The sequence below is a fragment of the Gopherus flavomarginatus genome, chromosome 14 (genome assembly GCF_025201925.1).
Source record: "Gopherus flavomarginatus isolate rGopFla2 chromosome 14, rGopFla2.mat.asm, whole genome shotgun sequence".
Taxonomy (NCBI): Eukaryota; Metazoa; Chordata; order Testudines; family Testudinidae; genus Gopherus; species Gopherus flavomarginatus.
In genome coordinates, this window is record NC_066630.1 from 36,757,232 (window position 1) to 36,773,944 (window position 16,713).

At 43.6% G+C, this 16,713-nt stretch overlaps 1 protein-coding gene across 1 annotated transcript in view; it reads left to right on the top strand.

The window, feature by feature from the left end:
* Nucleotides 1-63: 63 nt before the first annotated feature.
* Nucleotides 64-16,713, top strand: part of RSPRY1 (ring finger and SPRY domain containing 1) — a 55,425-nt gene continuing 38,775 nt past the window's right edge. Inside the window, exon 1 of the mRNA XM_050922778.1 lies at nt 64-186. The gene's annotated coding sequence lies outside the window, so the exon portion shown is untranslated. The remainder of the gene's footprint in view (nt 187-16,713) is intronic.

The window sequence follows — 16,713 nt, forward strand, 5'->3', positions numbered from 1 at the left end:
CGAGGGAAGGGGCGGGGCGGGGCGAGTCGCCGGGGCTACGCGGTGGGGGGCGGGGGAGGAGGAGGAGTCGGCTCCCGGAATGGTAGGTCTGGCGCCTCCATCTTTCCACCCCGCGCCCAGATGGCACAAAGGGGCAGCGCCGCCCGGCTGCTGGCCTGAGCGGGGGACGAGCCCGGCACCGCCCCGGTAGGTACCGCGGAGTGGGAGCCCCCCAGGGCTGGAGGGAGCGGGCGGCGGGCGACCCCAGGCTCGGGGGAGATGCTGTGGGGCGAGTCCCAGGGAGCCCCCCTCAGGCGTGGGGCTGGGCGGGGCTGGCACCCCGGGGGGCGCGCTCCCCTTGGGAGGGGCGAGCTGGGGGGCTCCGCGGGGAATCCTGGGAGGAGGGGTTGGGGGTCCCTGGGGAGGGCTCTCTGGGTGGCCCGGGGGCGGGGCGGAGGGGTCCCGGGGGGCTGGGTTTAGAGAGGAGATCGGGTCTCCTGGGCACGGGGAGATCCCAGGCAGGGGGAGGGGGTTGAATGGGGGCGGCCGAGAGTTATGGGGCTGGGGGAGCGGGTGGCTCTGGGAGCAGGCTCGTCCCGGGTCGGAGGGCGTCCTATGGGGCGTTCTCTGGGATTGGGGGACTTGTGTGTGCGGGGCGGGAATTTGGGGGGGTCTCTGGGATTGGGGGACTTGTGTGTGCGGGGCGGGAATTTGGGGGGGGGTCTCTGGGGTTGGGGGGTCTGTTTGTGAGATTTCTCGGGGCTGGGGGAATCCGTGTGTGCGGGACAGAATTTGGGGGAATTTATCGGGGTTGGGGGTCTATGTGTGCGGGGGATCTGTGTGTGCGGGGCGGGAATGTGGGGGGGTTTCTCGGGGGTGAGGGATCTGTTTGTGCGGGACGGGAATTTTTTTGGGGAGGGTCTCGTTAGGAACGGGCCTGGCCCCTGTTACCTGGGGCACCGGGCTGTAGAACAGAGAGGGGATTGGAGACCGGTTTTCCCTCTCCCCGCAGGTGAACGGGGTGCGGGAGATGCAGTAGGTCCGTTTACCTGGAGGTTGTTCTGGGTCCCCGTTTCGCCTCGTGCTGGCTAGGCTCAGCGCTGCTGGTTACTGGGGCATGCTGCAGGTGTCTGTTTTGACTAGGGAAGGGGTGTGTGAAAGAGAGAGATCAGAGATGCGTCCTCTGCAACCCTGATTTGCATTTAGTCTCGGGAAGTCACGGTTGTAAATGCATAGGCTCTGCCACTGCCTTAGTAAGCGCAGTTATCTTATTTCTAACAATGGAAGTAAGGGCAGGTGGATTGTTGCATAGAAGTTGGACGTCCTCTTGTTTGCAGACACCTCTTCCTGTCTCTCCCATAACTTGTAGTGCACTTTGGTATGGCCGTGTCTAACGTGCGAGGGTTGCTGTGTTCTGGATTTCTGGTCCTGTTATAGATGCATACTTTGCAGCATTTGTAAAAGAATGCTCTTAAGTAGAATAGAAGGTGGACTGACATAAAGGTAATGGAGAGCCACATATGGCCAGAGGGTCTTGGTATTATACATGCAATTGTATCTAAATCGACGGTAGATCTTGCTGTCCTCTCTCAGGTAGAAGTCAGAGAGACTGCTTGTGTGAGGAAAATGAGCAAGAGCAATGTCTATATTTAAAAAAATAAAAATAAAAAAAGTGAGACCAACAATATTTTGGGGCTGTATCCTTACTCGTGCAAGTAGTCCTGTTGCTTCCAGTGGAACAACTTGCATGACTAAAGTTGTGTGTGTTCATATGCTATTAAAATAAATGAAAAAAGGACCCTTTACTTTTTTGTTTTTAGTAGCATATGATATCAAGGCCCTGACTCTGCAGGCACTCAAAACCATATTTAACCTTATTCACGCTAACAGTGTTCAAACGTAAAAGTGTGCTGTAGTGCCTTGGTGAATTGGACGCCAAAGTGAATAAGCTATTATTTTTTAAGTGATGCAGCCTATAAAGGTGAACTTAAAAATGAAGATAGAACTTGTCAAAAAAATCCACAAACCAGGCTGCAGGTGACCTCAAGCACTGGAATAAATGTTATCTTATTAACAGCATCATAGACCTACTTCCTGGTTCACAAAAAAAGCCCTAATACATTGGGTTGCATTGAGTTCTCTGTTATGTATGACAGTGATTGTTTTAATACAAGATTCCTTCTGGGAGCCAGACAAACTCAGAAGGATTTCAGAAGATTCTCCCGTTGATTTAAAAATATATATATATATAGAGAAAGAGATTCTAAAGTCAGAAGCTTTTTAAATAGTGTGTGGCCCACTCTCTAGCTAAATATAAAACAAATTTTCTTGCCTGTGTTACAGAGAATATCTTCATAAATTGACTTAAAAAATTCAAGATAATTTTTTTTACTACTATTTTACTTTTTGTATTTCTCTTAGCTTGGAAAATTACAATGAACTAGTCAGCTTAATCTTTTCTATTAACATGCTACCACCATTCTACATTAATTGCAAATGTTACGTACAGAGGATTCTTTCTGAAGACCTTTGTTAATCATGGAAACATTTCAAATTGGACTTGAGGGGTTTTTTATGGTTTTCTGTTTTGTTTGTTTTTGTTCGGGTTTTTTTTGTTAAGATGTTTCGTTTTTTAAATCTTGAGCCATATTTCAACTTGTATATATATTCTATACTCATCACAGCCTTATTAGTTGGTACACACGCAGATTAATTGTTTTTATTTTGCTTTTAAAGATTTTTTTTTTCTTAGCAGCTATACCTTTGGTGTGGGTGTGTGGTAATAAATAGAATGGGACAAATTGAAAGGTTATCTGAAAAGAAGAATTTAAGTATGCAGTTTCCTCCTTCCCCCACTGCTTTGTGATGTTTGGAGAAGACTATAAATAAATAAATAAATTGTTTGTTTTGAAGTCTTTTCACGAGCTGTTCAGTTCTTGTCCTGTTCACCCTGGAAGTTTCTGGTCACTGGAGAAGTAGTGATTTATAAGAGACTGAAAAGTGATCAATAGAGGGAGGAGAAGAGACTCTTAGTCTCCATTCAAAACTCTTTTTTTTAAAACCTAACTCCAGTGTTGAAAAAACACTTGGGAGAAATAATATCTTTGTTAGATCTTTAATGCTGCAACTGTCGCCTCTTTTAAATGTAGAGAGAGAGAGAGCTTAAGAGATGGGATGTCTTCTGAGGTTCCCGAGAAGTCCTCCAGGGAAAACCAGAAGAGGGTATGACTGATCATTTCAGGATTTAAAAAAAGGAGATGGAGGTGAACAGCAGAGTCCCTCAAGGTTCTCTGCTGGGACCTGTGCTGTTCATATTTGTTAATGATCTGAAAACAGGCTGAGTTGTGAAGAGGCAAAGTTCACAGACAATACAAAATTATGACAGGTCGTTAAACAGACAATGAGGAGTTACAGAAGGATCTCACAAAACTGGGTGAGGTGGGTAACACCATGGCTGATAAAATTCAGTGTTGATAAGTACAAAGAAGTGCACACTGGAAAAAATTATCCCAACTATACGTGTACAATAATGTGTTCTAAATTAGCTGTTACCATCCATGAAAGAGATCTTCGAGTCATCATGGCTAGTTCTCTGGAAACCTGCTCAATGCACAGCAGTCGTTAAAAAGGCTAACAGCATATTAGGAGCTCTTAGGAAAGATATAGATAAAACCGTAAATATTATCATGCCACTATATAAATCCATGATATGTCCACACCTTGAATACTCTGTCCAGTTCTGGTTGCCCCGTCTCAGAAAGGACAGAGTGGAAATGGAAAAGGTTCAGAGAAGGGCAACAAAGACTATCATGGGTATGGAACAGCTTCCATGTGAGAAGAGGCTATAACGATTAGGGCTGTTCATCTTAGAAAAGAGTTGAATGGGGTGGGGGGATATGATTGAGGTCTATAAATTCATGAGTGGTGTGAGCAAAGTGAATAGAGAAGTATTATTTATCCTTTCACACAATATAAAAACCTGAGGTTAGCCAATGAAATTTAATTAGGCAGCAGATTTAATACAAACAAGAGGAAGTGCTTTTTCACACAATGTACAACTAACCTGTGGAACTCATTGCCATGGGATGTTGTGACAGCCAGAAATATAACTGGGTTCAGAAAGCACTGGATAAGTTCATGACAGATAGCCAAGGTGATTGGGGTGACGCAAAACATCTGACTACCAGAAGACAGTGTGGATCAGTCCATAATTGCCGTGTTGTGTGTACACACCTTGACGCACTGGTACAGGCCACTGCTGGAGACGATATACTGGGCCAGATGGACCAGGGTCTGACCCAGTATGGCAGCGAAGTTCTTGTGTTTGAAACTTCTTGGGGTGGGGAAGAAAATCTTTCAGGCCTTGTCTTCTATATACATCATATTAAATAAAATGGGCAGAAATCTAGTGGGTTTTTCATAAATCATTTGCAGGGAACCTTTCGTACAGCAGGAGTTTTTATTATTTATATTACAGTAGTATGTAGAGCCCCCAACCAATATCAGGGCTCCCCATTGCAGTAGCTTCTATATATAGCCATAGCAAGAGAGTCTGAGAGGGTCCCTGGCCTGAAGAGTTTACATAGACAAACGCAGACAAAGGATGGGAGAAAAGAAGTTGTTGTTGCCATTTTACAGATCGGGAACTGAGGCAGAGAGAGTTCAAGTGACTTGCCCAAGGTCACATAGGTAGTCTGTGGCAGAGCCCACTCCTTAACAACAAGACCATCCTTTCTGTCAAGACATTTTAAGATATTCCCCTTGAATTAACAGGAGATCGAAATTTTTCTGATGTCCTTCTTCTGAGCCTGTAGTCAGTTTTCCTATTGTTTAAGAATGTAGCTGGTAATTATGCTCTACCCCATCCCCCAGTTTTGTCACTTCAGTGTTTGTTTTGCAGGACTAAGACTGGAGGTTCTAGACATTACCTACATTCTGTGTTTAGGCAATTGTCTGACGACTTACAGTGCAAACTTCTAACTGAGCCAGCACTGAATTTCTTTCAACAGTGTTAGCAAAATGTTTCACACATCAAAAACTGTTTCAGCATATTTTATGCATCCATAATACATTAGTCATACTACCTAGCTGGAGAATTACCATTGTTATACTGTAGATCATAACGTGATTCACAGGGGTATGGCATGTATTTTTGTTGGTACAAATCCTTTCAACTCTCATTTTAAGTAGATTTCCTTGAAATAAAAGTAAAAGCTACATCAATAAGATATTGCTTTATTATTTAAAAAAGTTACTACAGTACTAGTAGAAAAACCTCTCCTCTGGATTTTAATACGTGGACAGAATGTTGAGTGAAGAATTGTAGTTTTTTTTTTTTTTTTTCAGCTAGACAAGTTTTAAAAATAGTCCATTTAGAAAGAATAAATATTTAATCCACTCTTTTACTCAAATTTACAACCTCTAATATTTGGTACCTGCGGGAAAGATTATCCCAAACTCCCATTTGTTTTTCCTCCTTCAGTTGAATATCGACTGCAACTTATCATAATCTTTCTGAGAACTTTTTTCTCACTCACAGGAGTAAGTTCCTCTATTGCTGGCCAGCTCTGAAACTTTCACATTTCTGTTTCTTAGTGTGTCTGCATCTCTCTTGCTCATGGAATGGGGTTTGCTGTATTTCCTGTCACTGTTGCGTATTTCTGAAACATAGGTGTGTCCTTCTCTCTGCATCTCTTCAGGCAAGGGCTGAGCCAAAACACTTTCCCACTACCCCTTCATGCTGGACGTGATTCATCCTTGCAGTTGTCATGAAACCTTCATGTTCCCATAATCCTTCCCACTTGTTAAAGGAACCTGATTCTAAAAATGTGTTTGTGTCATTACAGCTCAACTCAAAAATATTTACTCAAAAAAGAAGCCAGCTTTTACCCTTCTGCTGTATCTGAAAGTTAGTTTTTTGGAAGCAGTGTCCTGTTTTATGAGGATTCATGTTGAATAGCCTGGTTATGCTGGAGTATGTCAACAGGAGAGCTTGGTGTGATGAAGTGGGTCTGTTCTTACAGTTTCGTCTGAATACTGTATGGGTGTCTCAGTTTCCCCTATGCATTTCTTAAGTCTCCAGTGTGCATAAATGGCTGACACTCTGTATCCTGGCAACAAATGGCTGGTGCCCTTCCCCCTGCAAGGGAATAGCTAAAGGTGAACAAAGAGATGAGGTGACCTCCTGGTCCGTCCCAGAGGAAAGACACAAAGGCAAGAAAGGAGGGGCTAGAGGGTCTTTTCCAGTTTGGAGCTAGCTGGGGATGAGGAGTGAGTGCAAATGTGGGTGTCTGGCTCGCTGGCCCCAAGGATGGACCTGGCTGAGGGGTCCTGTTCTCTGTACCTACAAGCTCTGGTTTAGATCATGTTCCTGTCATCTAATAAACCTCTGTTTTACTGGCTGGCTAAGAGTCACGTCTGACTGTGAAGTGGGGGTGCAGGACCCTGTGGCTTCCCCAGGACCCCGCCTGAGCGGACTCGCTGTGGGAAGCGAATGGAGGGGGCATATGCTGAATGATCCAAGGTCAGACCCAGGAAGGTGAAGCTGTGTGATCTTGCCCTGAAGACAGTCTGCTCCAAGGGAGAGGAGGCTCCCCAAAGTCCTGACTAGCTTTGTGGGGAGCAGTTCCAGAGTATCACCTGGGGACTCCGTGACACTGGGTTAGCTTTTTAAACATTCTGTCACACAGAGGCCATGTCTACATCTAAAATTTTGCAGCGCTGGTTGTTACAGCTGTATTAGTACAGCTGTATAGGGCCAGCGCTGCAGAGTGACCACACTTACAGCAACCAGCGCTGCAAGTGGTGTTAGATGTGGCCACACTGCAGCGCTGTTGGGCGGCTTCAAGGGAGGTTCGGGGAACGCGAGAGCAAACCGCGGCGAAGCTGGTCTCCTTTCCCGGTTTGCTCTCTCGTTCCCCGAACCCCCGAACAAGCAGGTCTCCTTCCCTGCGGTTTGCTGGGTGGTTCGCGGAACGCGAGAGCAAACCGCGGCGAAGCTGGTCTCCTTTCCCGGTTTGCTCTCTCGTTCCCCGAACCCCCGAACAAGCAGGTCTCCTTCCCTGCGGTTTGCTAGGTGGTTCGGGGAACGCGAAAGCAAACCCGGGAAAGGAGACCAGCTTCGCCGCGGTTTGCTCTCGCGCTCCCCGAACAAGCAGGTCTCCTTCCCTGCGGTTTGCTGGGTGGTTCGCGGAACGCGAGAGCAAACCGCGGCGAAGCTGGTCTCCTTCCCCGGTTTGCTCTCGCGTTCCCGGAGCCACCCAGCAAACCGCAGGGAAGGAGACCTGCTTGCTCGGGGTTCGGGGAACGCGAGAGCAAACCGGGAAAGGAGACCAGCTTCGCCGCGGTTTGCTCTCGCGCTCCCCGAACAAGCAGGTCTCCTTCCCTGCGGTTTGCAGGGTGGTTCGCGGAACGCGAGAGCAAACCGCGGGGAAGCTGGTCTCCTTTCCCGGTTTGCTCTCGCGTTCCCCGAACCCCGAGCAAGCAGGTCTCCTTCCCTGCGGTTTGCTGGGTGGCTCCGGGAACGCGAGAGCAAACCGCGGCGAAGCTGGTCTCCTTCCCCGGTTTGCTCTCGCGTTCCCGGAGCCACCCAGCAAACCGCAGGGAAGGAGACCTGCTTGCTCGGGGTTCGGGGAACGCGAGAGCAAACCGGGAAAGGAGACCAGCTTCGCCGCGGTTTGCTCTCGCGCTCCCCGAACAAGCAGGTCTCCTTCCCTGCGGTTTGCAGGGTGGTTCGCGGAACGCGAGAGCAAACCGCGGGGAAGCTGGTCTCCTTTCCCGGTTTGCTCTCGCGTTCCCCGAACCCCGAGCAAGCAGGTCTCCTTCCCTGCGGTTTGCTGGGTGGCTCCGGGAACGCGAGAGCAAACCGCGGCGAAGCTGGTCTCCTTCCCCGGTTTGCTCTCGCGTTCCCGGAGCCACCCAGCAAACCGCAGGGAAGGAGACCTGCTTGCTCGGGGTTCCGGGAACGAGAGAGCAAACCGGGAAAGGAGACCAGCTTGATTACCAGAGGCTTCCTCCTTCCACGGAGGTCAAGAAAAGCGCTGGTAGGTGTCTACATTGGATTACCAGCGCTGGATCACCAGCGCTGGATCCTCTACACCCGAGACAAAACGGGAGTACGGCCAGCGCTGCAAACAGGGAGTTGCAGCGCTGGTGATGCCCTGCAGATGTGTACACCTTCAAAGTTGCAGCGCTGTAACTCCCTCACCAGCGCTGCAACTTTCTGATGTAGACAAGCCCAGAGAGGACAATACCATCCAAATATTAAGTAACACTAGCACAAGAAGAGAAGCAATCCCTTCCTCCCAAGATAATGAGAGCCAGGAGGCCTAAATATTTGGTAAAACCTTTGGGAGAGAACAGTGATAGAACAGTCTCATGCTTTTTAAAGTTATATTTTGGTAGCCCTGGGGACTGACATCCTTCATTTATCTGTGCATGAGATACAGCATGGGTGTGAAAGACATCGAAGGCAATTGTCCTGCTCTGCTGTGCATTGGTGAGACCTTGGCTGGAATACATTATCCAGTTCTGGGTGCCACACTTTAAGAAAGCTGTGGGCAAATAGGAGAATGTCCAGTGGAGTGCAACAAAAATGATAAAAGGTGTGCAAAATCTGACCTATGAGGAAACATTGAAAAAACTGGGCATGTTTAGTCTTGAGAAAATAAGGCTGCAAGGGTACCTGTTAAGTCTTCAAATATGTTAAGGGTTGTTATAAAGAGGATGCACTTGTTCTCCATGTCCACTGAAGGTAGCACAAGAAGTAATCAGATTAATCTATAGCAAGGGAAATTTAGGTTAGATGTTAGTAAAAATGTTCTAACTATAAGGATAGGTAAGCACTGGAACAGGCTTCCAAGGGACATTGTGGAGTCCTCATTGTTGGATATTTTAAAAAAACCTGTCAGGGATTGTCCAGGTATAGTAGGTGCTATCTCAGTGCAGGAGGGTGACATAGATGACCTCTTGAGGTCCCTTGCAGCCCTACATGTTCGTGACTTATCCACACACATTATATACAGTCAGCGGTGATAGGACAAGATTTCCCCACGCTGCCCCACCAATGAATGTCAGCCCTTACCTGGCATCATATCAGTAAAACCAACTTAAAACAAGAAATTGGAATGACCACCATATGCACAAAACATTTCAGTCTCATACTCTCATCTTCCTCCTTTTACTTCTCTCTTGATTGATGACTTCTCTCCCTATCATGTCTAATGTGAGACCAGTTCTCTCAGCTCCTGCTCACTCCCGAGTTCAGTGGGATTACTCATGAGAAAGATTTGAAGGATTTTAAACCCCAATACTGCAGTGAACTCTGCATAACCAGATGCCTCAGCCCATGTGGAGCTCCACTGATGGGATCAAGGTCCAGAATTGTAAGCGCTATGAGCAGGGTCTAAGTCTCTTCTCTTTCTGTTAATGCTAATGATACTGCTAACAGGGGATCCAGTTGTGATATGGAAACTAAACCCTGACCTGCAGTGTTGGGGTTTATGAATGTTGAGGCCATGTCCTTGTAGAATTAGGGACCAGAAATATTTTTTTTAAAAGAAATTAAGTATAAGAATTGATTAGCCAATTGTCATGGAATCTCTGAAACGCGTCGCTCAGTTAGATAGAACATGCACATTGTTTGGCATAAAGTTTTGGTAATCGCTCTTTTTGCAATCTACGCTCTGAACACAGCGCAGCATCTATAATGGAAGCCAAACAACTTTGTTCGTCTATCAGCCAAGATGTTTCTCTGCCCTGTTTTCCTCCAATTTCAGTAGACTTCAGAGAAGAAATGTGAACTTCAATCAATATTTCTTGTATTCTTATTTTTACATAAAGAGAATTTTCATTTTTAATGAGACCTAGCGCTCTCTCCCTGCCGCAAGGTCTTAAGCGTAAGCAAACTAATGACTGTCCTTGGAGACTTGCAATTTAGTCTGGTCGATCTCCCACCGGTAGCTTGACCTTCTCTTTTGCTTGGGTTCCCCAATGTTCCAGCGCCCTCTTAGAAAACTAAGTTCTCTAGCAAGAATTGAAAATATTGTATCTTCTCAATAGAACACCAGGTTAATGCAAATTCCTTAACTTCTTGTATTCATTCAGCATCCTTATGACAGTTCAGACGGCCGTGACATGAAAGCTGTTGTTTTACTCAACTGTTTGGAAGGGGAAAATACTGGTAATGCTTAACACCATTTCTGAGTGATGAATGGGAACTGAAACAAAAAGTGGTATAGTGTCTGAAACTGCTTTTTCTTACATCTTTATGTATCAATTTCTCATTAGCTTGGAGTATTCTCAGCTTCATAAAAAGGGGAGGCTTTCTTTCCATCATGAGGCTATATTGTGGTTGGCTGTAACTAAATGTCTGAGGAAGTAAATCATTGATCCCTGGGCTGTATATTAGAGAAAACTAGACTGATGCCATTTCCAGCCAAGATCTTCACTAATATTCTTTCCAAGATCTTTTGGGACCAGGCATCTTGGTAGGTTTGATATTAACAATAGTGTCAGACATGCAGTATATATTACACCTGTATGGAATCACTACTGTAACCATTGCTTATTTTAGGCCCCCAGCTGGGGAATCTTGTTGATAGCACAAAGGGGCCATTAAACTCCTGTGGCCAAGATAGGAATAGGTAGAAATAGTCATGGAATCTCCACCATTGGAGGTTTTTAAGAACGTGCTAGGCAAACACCTATCAGGGATAGTCTGGGTAATAATCAGTCCTTCCTCACTGCAGAGTATTGGACTAGATGACCTGTTGAGGTCCTACATTTCTATGATGGCAGGTGGATGTGCTTTCTCAATCCATCCCTTGAATGGTCTCTGCCAACAAGATGCCACAGCTGTGGCTAAAAGCTGCTTCTCTCTCAGCTAAGTGAATTATTCTTTAGCTCAGATGGTATTTTAGGATAGTCGTTTGTTTAATAGAGGTCCCGGGAGGTTTGATTCCTTCTGCTGTCTGCAGTTCCTATATGTGCGTGACCACAATTCATCATGTAGGCATGCAACAGGTGCTCTTTTATTTCTTTGTTGTAAAATGGAAAGTATCAAAGTGATGACAAAAGCATTAAAAGAATTTTCCAGATGTGACTCATTCTTAACTTTCGAATTATTGCCTCTCTAATTGCTTCTGATTCTCCTCCCTCCCCCTCCAAAATTTCTTGAACCTTTCCCAAATTTGGCCTTAAAAATTCTCTTTTGTTCTCAGGTCACATTTGAAATTTGAACCAGGGAGTCCATCTCTCTTTCATTTCAGAGCGTGTGAGTGAAAGAGAAATCAAGCTTATAATGGGAAACTGCTTACAACTTTAACTATCCATAGGCAACTGCCTGTTCATAATATAGCCTAATCAATCAACTCTCTGGTATTTCCAAACATAAAAAAAGTCTAGTTTGGCCTTTTAAAGGCTTCAGTTTTGTTCTGATTTGTACACCTTCTGTTTCATTAATCCATATTCTTTTTGATACCGGTGCAACCCCACTGAGCACTGGTGGGATTCCCCCACTCTGCAAAAAAAATGAACTCAGAGGGGAATTTGGTCTACAATCTTGGGATTGCCTTGAATGTAGGCTAGTGGGTTGTGGCATGATTTTCAAGCACTGCAGTTTAAGTACAATAGTAGTTGTTGTTTTAATTATTGCAGTCTGTTTGTTTGTGGCACTTGGAAAGTGTACCACTTCTCCCTTTTTTGTTTGTTTTCAGTGAAATTGAGCAACATTGCAAGGCTTACTAAATTTTACTTGAGCCTAGTCATCCGCAGAAAACTTTACTGGTTTAACTATGCCAGTATAATTAGGAAAGCTTGCCTGTTTAGTTTAGAGACAGTTTTATTTATAAAAATGCTTATACTGGTATACCTTATGCTAGTTCTCTGACTAGCATGAGCAATTCTGAGATATTCCCTTATATAAATCAAAACTACATCTACACTTATTAACATTCATTGTATTGTGGTACTTCCTAGGATCAGGACCCCGTTGTGCTAGGTGCTGTACAAACACAAACAGCAAGTTTGTCCCTTTCACAATGAACTTACAGTCTAAGTACACCTCTACCTTGATACAATGCTGTCCTTGGGAGCCAAAAAATCTTACCGTGTTATAGGTGAAACCATGTTGTATTGAATTTGCTTTGATCCACCAGAGTGCACAGCCCCCCCCCCCCCCCCCCCCCCGAGCACTGCTTTACCACGTTATATCCAAATTTGTGTTCTCAGGTGGTATTGTATCGAGGTAGCGGTGTATGTGACGAGAGACAACAGGTACAGACAGACAGTCAGTATTGGTCAGCATAGTAGGCAGTGATCTCAGCACACCAGCAGGCTACCTGTTAAGTGTTTTTTTTGTAAACATTATGGGAAATGAGAATTTTGAGGAGGGATTTGAAGGTGAAATGAGAGAACTTTGCAGATGGTTATGGGAAGTGCATCCCAAGTGTTTAGGGCAGCATGGGAGAAAGTACAAAGATATTTGAAAATGTAACAAGTGGGCAGTAGACCAGCATCATTGGCTGATTGCAGGAACCATTGAAAGCCTGATAACGAATGAGAGATGATAGGGTGGGGAATCAACTCTGGTGTATTTAAGTAAGTAACTCCACTGACTTCATTGAGTTTAAGATTGAACTTGAATGGTCTTCTTAAAACTTTCAACATATACAGTTTAAAGAGACAAGGTGGTAATATATTTTATTGGTGAGAGAGACAAGCTTGTCTCTTTCTGATATCCTGGGACCAACATGGGTACAGCTATGCTACATACATCATGTATAATTGACATTCCTGTTCTGTTAGGATTAAGGTGACAAAATCTTTTTTGAAACTGATGAGCATCTGCTACGTATAACTATTAGTCCAGTTTGGGGAAGAGAGAGGGGGAGTTGAGAAGGGACGTTGTCATGTTAATGACCAGGAAAACAGATCTGTGCTTAGTTCTGTGCGCGTTGGCCTTTTTAGTGTCCGTTGGTAATGGTTGAATTTTAGTTTTTGTATTGTAAAGTGATTACAGTAGAACCTCAGAGTTACGAACACCTTGGGAATAGAGATTGTTCATAACACTGAACAAAACATTGTGGTTGTTCTTTCAGCTTACAATTGAACATTGTAATACAGCTTTGAAACTTTACAGAAGAAAAATGCTTTTAATAGTCTTAATTTTAAATGAAACTAGCACAGAAACAGTTTCTTATCGTGTCAAATCTTTCTCTTTTTAGTTTTTAGTAGTTTACATTTAACACAGTATTGTGCTGTACTGTATTTGCCTTTTTTGTCTCTGCTGTTGCCTGATTGCATGGTTCTGGTTCCAAATGAGGTGTGTGGTTGACTGGACAGTTCACAACTCTGGTGTTCATAACTCCGGGGTTCTACTGTACAAGTCATCCTGTAAAACTAATAGCGGGGCACTGATGAATAATAGTGCATTATACTAATTTCCAACAGGGAAGACAATTTTGAGATTGGAGGAATAAGCCAAATATTTAATAGTTATTTGCAGGGGTCTGAACTCAAGTAGGTTTCTTAAAGTGTCTAATGATTATGTACTTTTTTATTTATTACATGAAGCAATATTAAATTTATACTCCAATTTAAACATTATGCTATAATGAGACACTGAGCATGAATGTCACATTTACTTTTCATGTCTGTAGAAATTACTTTCTCAGACATATGATGTTGATAATTTTAGTCAAGGTATTTTAATTAATGGGACATACTCAGCTGAAAACATGTTATAAAGAAATTTCTTTATGTTCTTAGAAATATCTTAAACTAAAGAGAATTTTTTTAATTGATTTTTTGTTTTTGTTTTTTATTTCTCTTGACATATACAATGGAAAATCAGTGAAATCAATTTTACTTTTGGGTTCTTAGTGCTCCAAAGTTTGGGTTGTAAGAAGTGTAGGTAGGGGTCTTTAAGTATTTTTATTTTTGTTTTAATTGTGGAAACATTTCTGTTGGTTTCCTGTCTTATAAAGAATTTGTTTGTTTGTTAAACAAAGCTTACATTTTGGGCCAAATTTGACCATGGATCTTTAGTTTTAGTTCTCTCACTTTCTTTAGCCTTATAACAGGGGTTTTTCCTTTTTTTAGGGTAATAATTCAACTGTTGCTTAAATATGAGTTTTCAGTTCTAAGGGGATTTGTTTTATTTTCATACAAACTCTCAATTGGTGAGTTGTCCAAAATTGGACAAGAACAAAACCAATAGTTTTTTCTAATTGCAAACTTGTTTTCTATTTTCTATGGCAGAACTGCACTCAGCTGGGTTTGGGAAAACCAGTGAAGTCCTCTTTACTATAGTGCTGTAGTTTGGTATCTTGGAAGCCTTTGTCCACCTTCCCTTTCTGACATGATGGTCTGTACAGCATACCTCTAGCATGAATTCCTGTCTGTACTTTACTTCCTTTATGTTAGACTTTTTGACACTTATCTTTCATGGCCACGTGCGCTTCAGAATGCGTATACTTCCTTGTATGCATGGGAGACAGTGTCGCATTATGTCCCCGGGATAGATCATACTCTTGTATGCCATTCCAGTCATTTGATTCCATTGCCAAACGAGTCAGTTGTATTTATGTAATAAAACTGCTTGTGCCTTCCATTTGTTCCCCTTATTTTGTCTCTACCACTCTGAGATGTTTCAAAGCAGTTGTAATTGTTCTTTTGTCCCTTTGTTCTACCCTGTCTGTCCCTAAAGTTCCAATTTAATACTCTATGTTCAGTCCTCCTTTTCTTTTCAGCAGCGAAATGGACTTAGTTGGAATGGCCACCCTCAGCTTGATACTGAAGTCACTGTTCATAGTAGCCTTGCAAAACTTGTAATGAAAATGTACTAGACCAGACACAAAGTCTACTCCATTACCCATTACTATGACAGAGCTTAAACAAACAAACAGTCTTTCATGCCCTTTAAAACAAATACTTGATTTACTTGTCAATTTACTCCCCTTGGGAAAGTGTAATTTTACGAGGCTGGTTTATAGACTGCTCAGTTTACAATTCCATATTAAACTGTTTCGTCATTTTGGTTTGCTTCTGCTCATGGCTTGAAATTGCACTTCCTAATTGCAAGTGATCTTGATACACAAATGAGCGCAGCCCTGCACAGCAACACTGTGACAGGAAGTAGAACATTTGCAGAAGTTTCATTCTGCTTGACCAACTTCTACTGGGCAGAGTGAGACCTTTTTGTCAATGGTACTCTTTTGTGTCATGTGTAGCTATTTCATGCAGATTGATGCTTCCCTTCCCCTCTCAGCAACCAGTAATTTGGGAGAGAGGAAAGTTTCCCACCCCATGTTCTGTTTCAGAGTTCCAAGGTTGTGAAAGCAAAGAGTTCCCCTTAAGGGCCTCTAAGGAGTCTAAGCATACCCCGACAGGGATCAGCTTTTGCTGATAGGTTTAGTCCTAAGGCTATTAGGTGGTGGTTCCTGAGTGGCATGTCTATTTTTTTGATAAGCACAGCACAATCTCTTGCCCGGAGCTGGGAATTCTCTATTACCTCAGCCATCAGGAAAACCACCTCCTTTCTGGCAACATATCTTGCAAGTGAATCATTCTTTCCAAACCACACATGTGCACTGTGGCTTGTCCCAAACCTGGGGTCACTCCTTCTTAAAGTGCAGCTGTTGAAATCAGTGGAGCAGCATAATTCACTGAGTATGATAAAAACTCATATGGTGCTGCTTTTCTGTGTATAACTGCTTCAGTGCCCTAAGGCAGTACAGTCCATTTCTGTTACCGTGTTCCATTAGGGAGCCCAACTGTTCCGTAAACAGTTTGCTGGAACTGTATCCAAAACAGTGAAGTAAAGTCTTTGCAGCTTCTCTGTCCCACACAACTGTTGTCCAGATTGTGCATAAATAATAACTCTGCAGTAGTACATGTGCTATATTTAACAAGTCTATGGTGAGGTGGGGTTTAAATATCCTTCTCTCACTCTCCCCATTCATTAGCTCCCCAGCACATAGTTTATTGGTCTTAATTCACTGGTTAGCATCATTCCAGCACTAGATTTTTTTGTTTTGTTATATAAATGAAACCACTTGGATTAAGACTCAATAAAACTGTTGATCTCAAAATTCCCTCCAAAGACAGATTGCTTCGTCACCGCGAGACCCAACCATGTACCAAAAAATAATGCTAGGACCTGATCCTAAGAGATGCTAAATACCTACAATTCCTATTCTCTTGGGTGGCAATTGCTGATTCTCAGTGACTCTTGGGGCCAGGCCCTTATTGGGTAAATATCATTTGTGTAAAATAAGAACTCTTATGAAAATATTTATATATAGGAAGACTAAACAGCTAGTTCACTGTGAAGTCTGTCGTCTGTCTATATAGACAGCTGATATGGAACTTAATATTTGTGTTCCCACAGCCTCTTTTGAAGGATAATACAGGGTCTGATCTGCAGTGGTGCTAAATACCCAACTCCTGCTGAGGATCAGTTTCCAAAGTGCACTTGCTCTTGTTTTTGTTGATTGTCCTAAACAGTGTCTCTATGAGCGGGGAGATGCTTTTTGTCAACACCTTTTTATTTCAAAACAATGGGATGGGATGGATGTATATTTAAATAAATAAATGAAGCAACCTGGACCTTGTATATAAACATTGCACCCTTTTCATCCTAAAGCCTGCAAGAAGAGGAAAGAACATTTGGAGTGAATGTAGGGAGAACTCCATGAGGCTTATCTCATAGCTGCCACCACATCGTGCTTATAG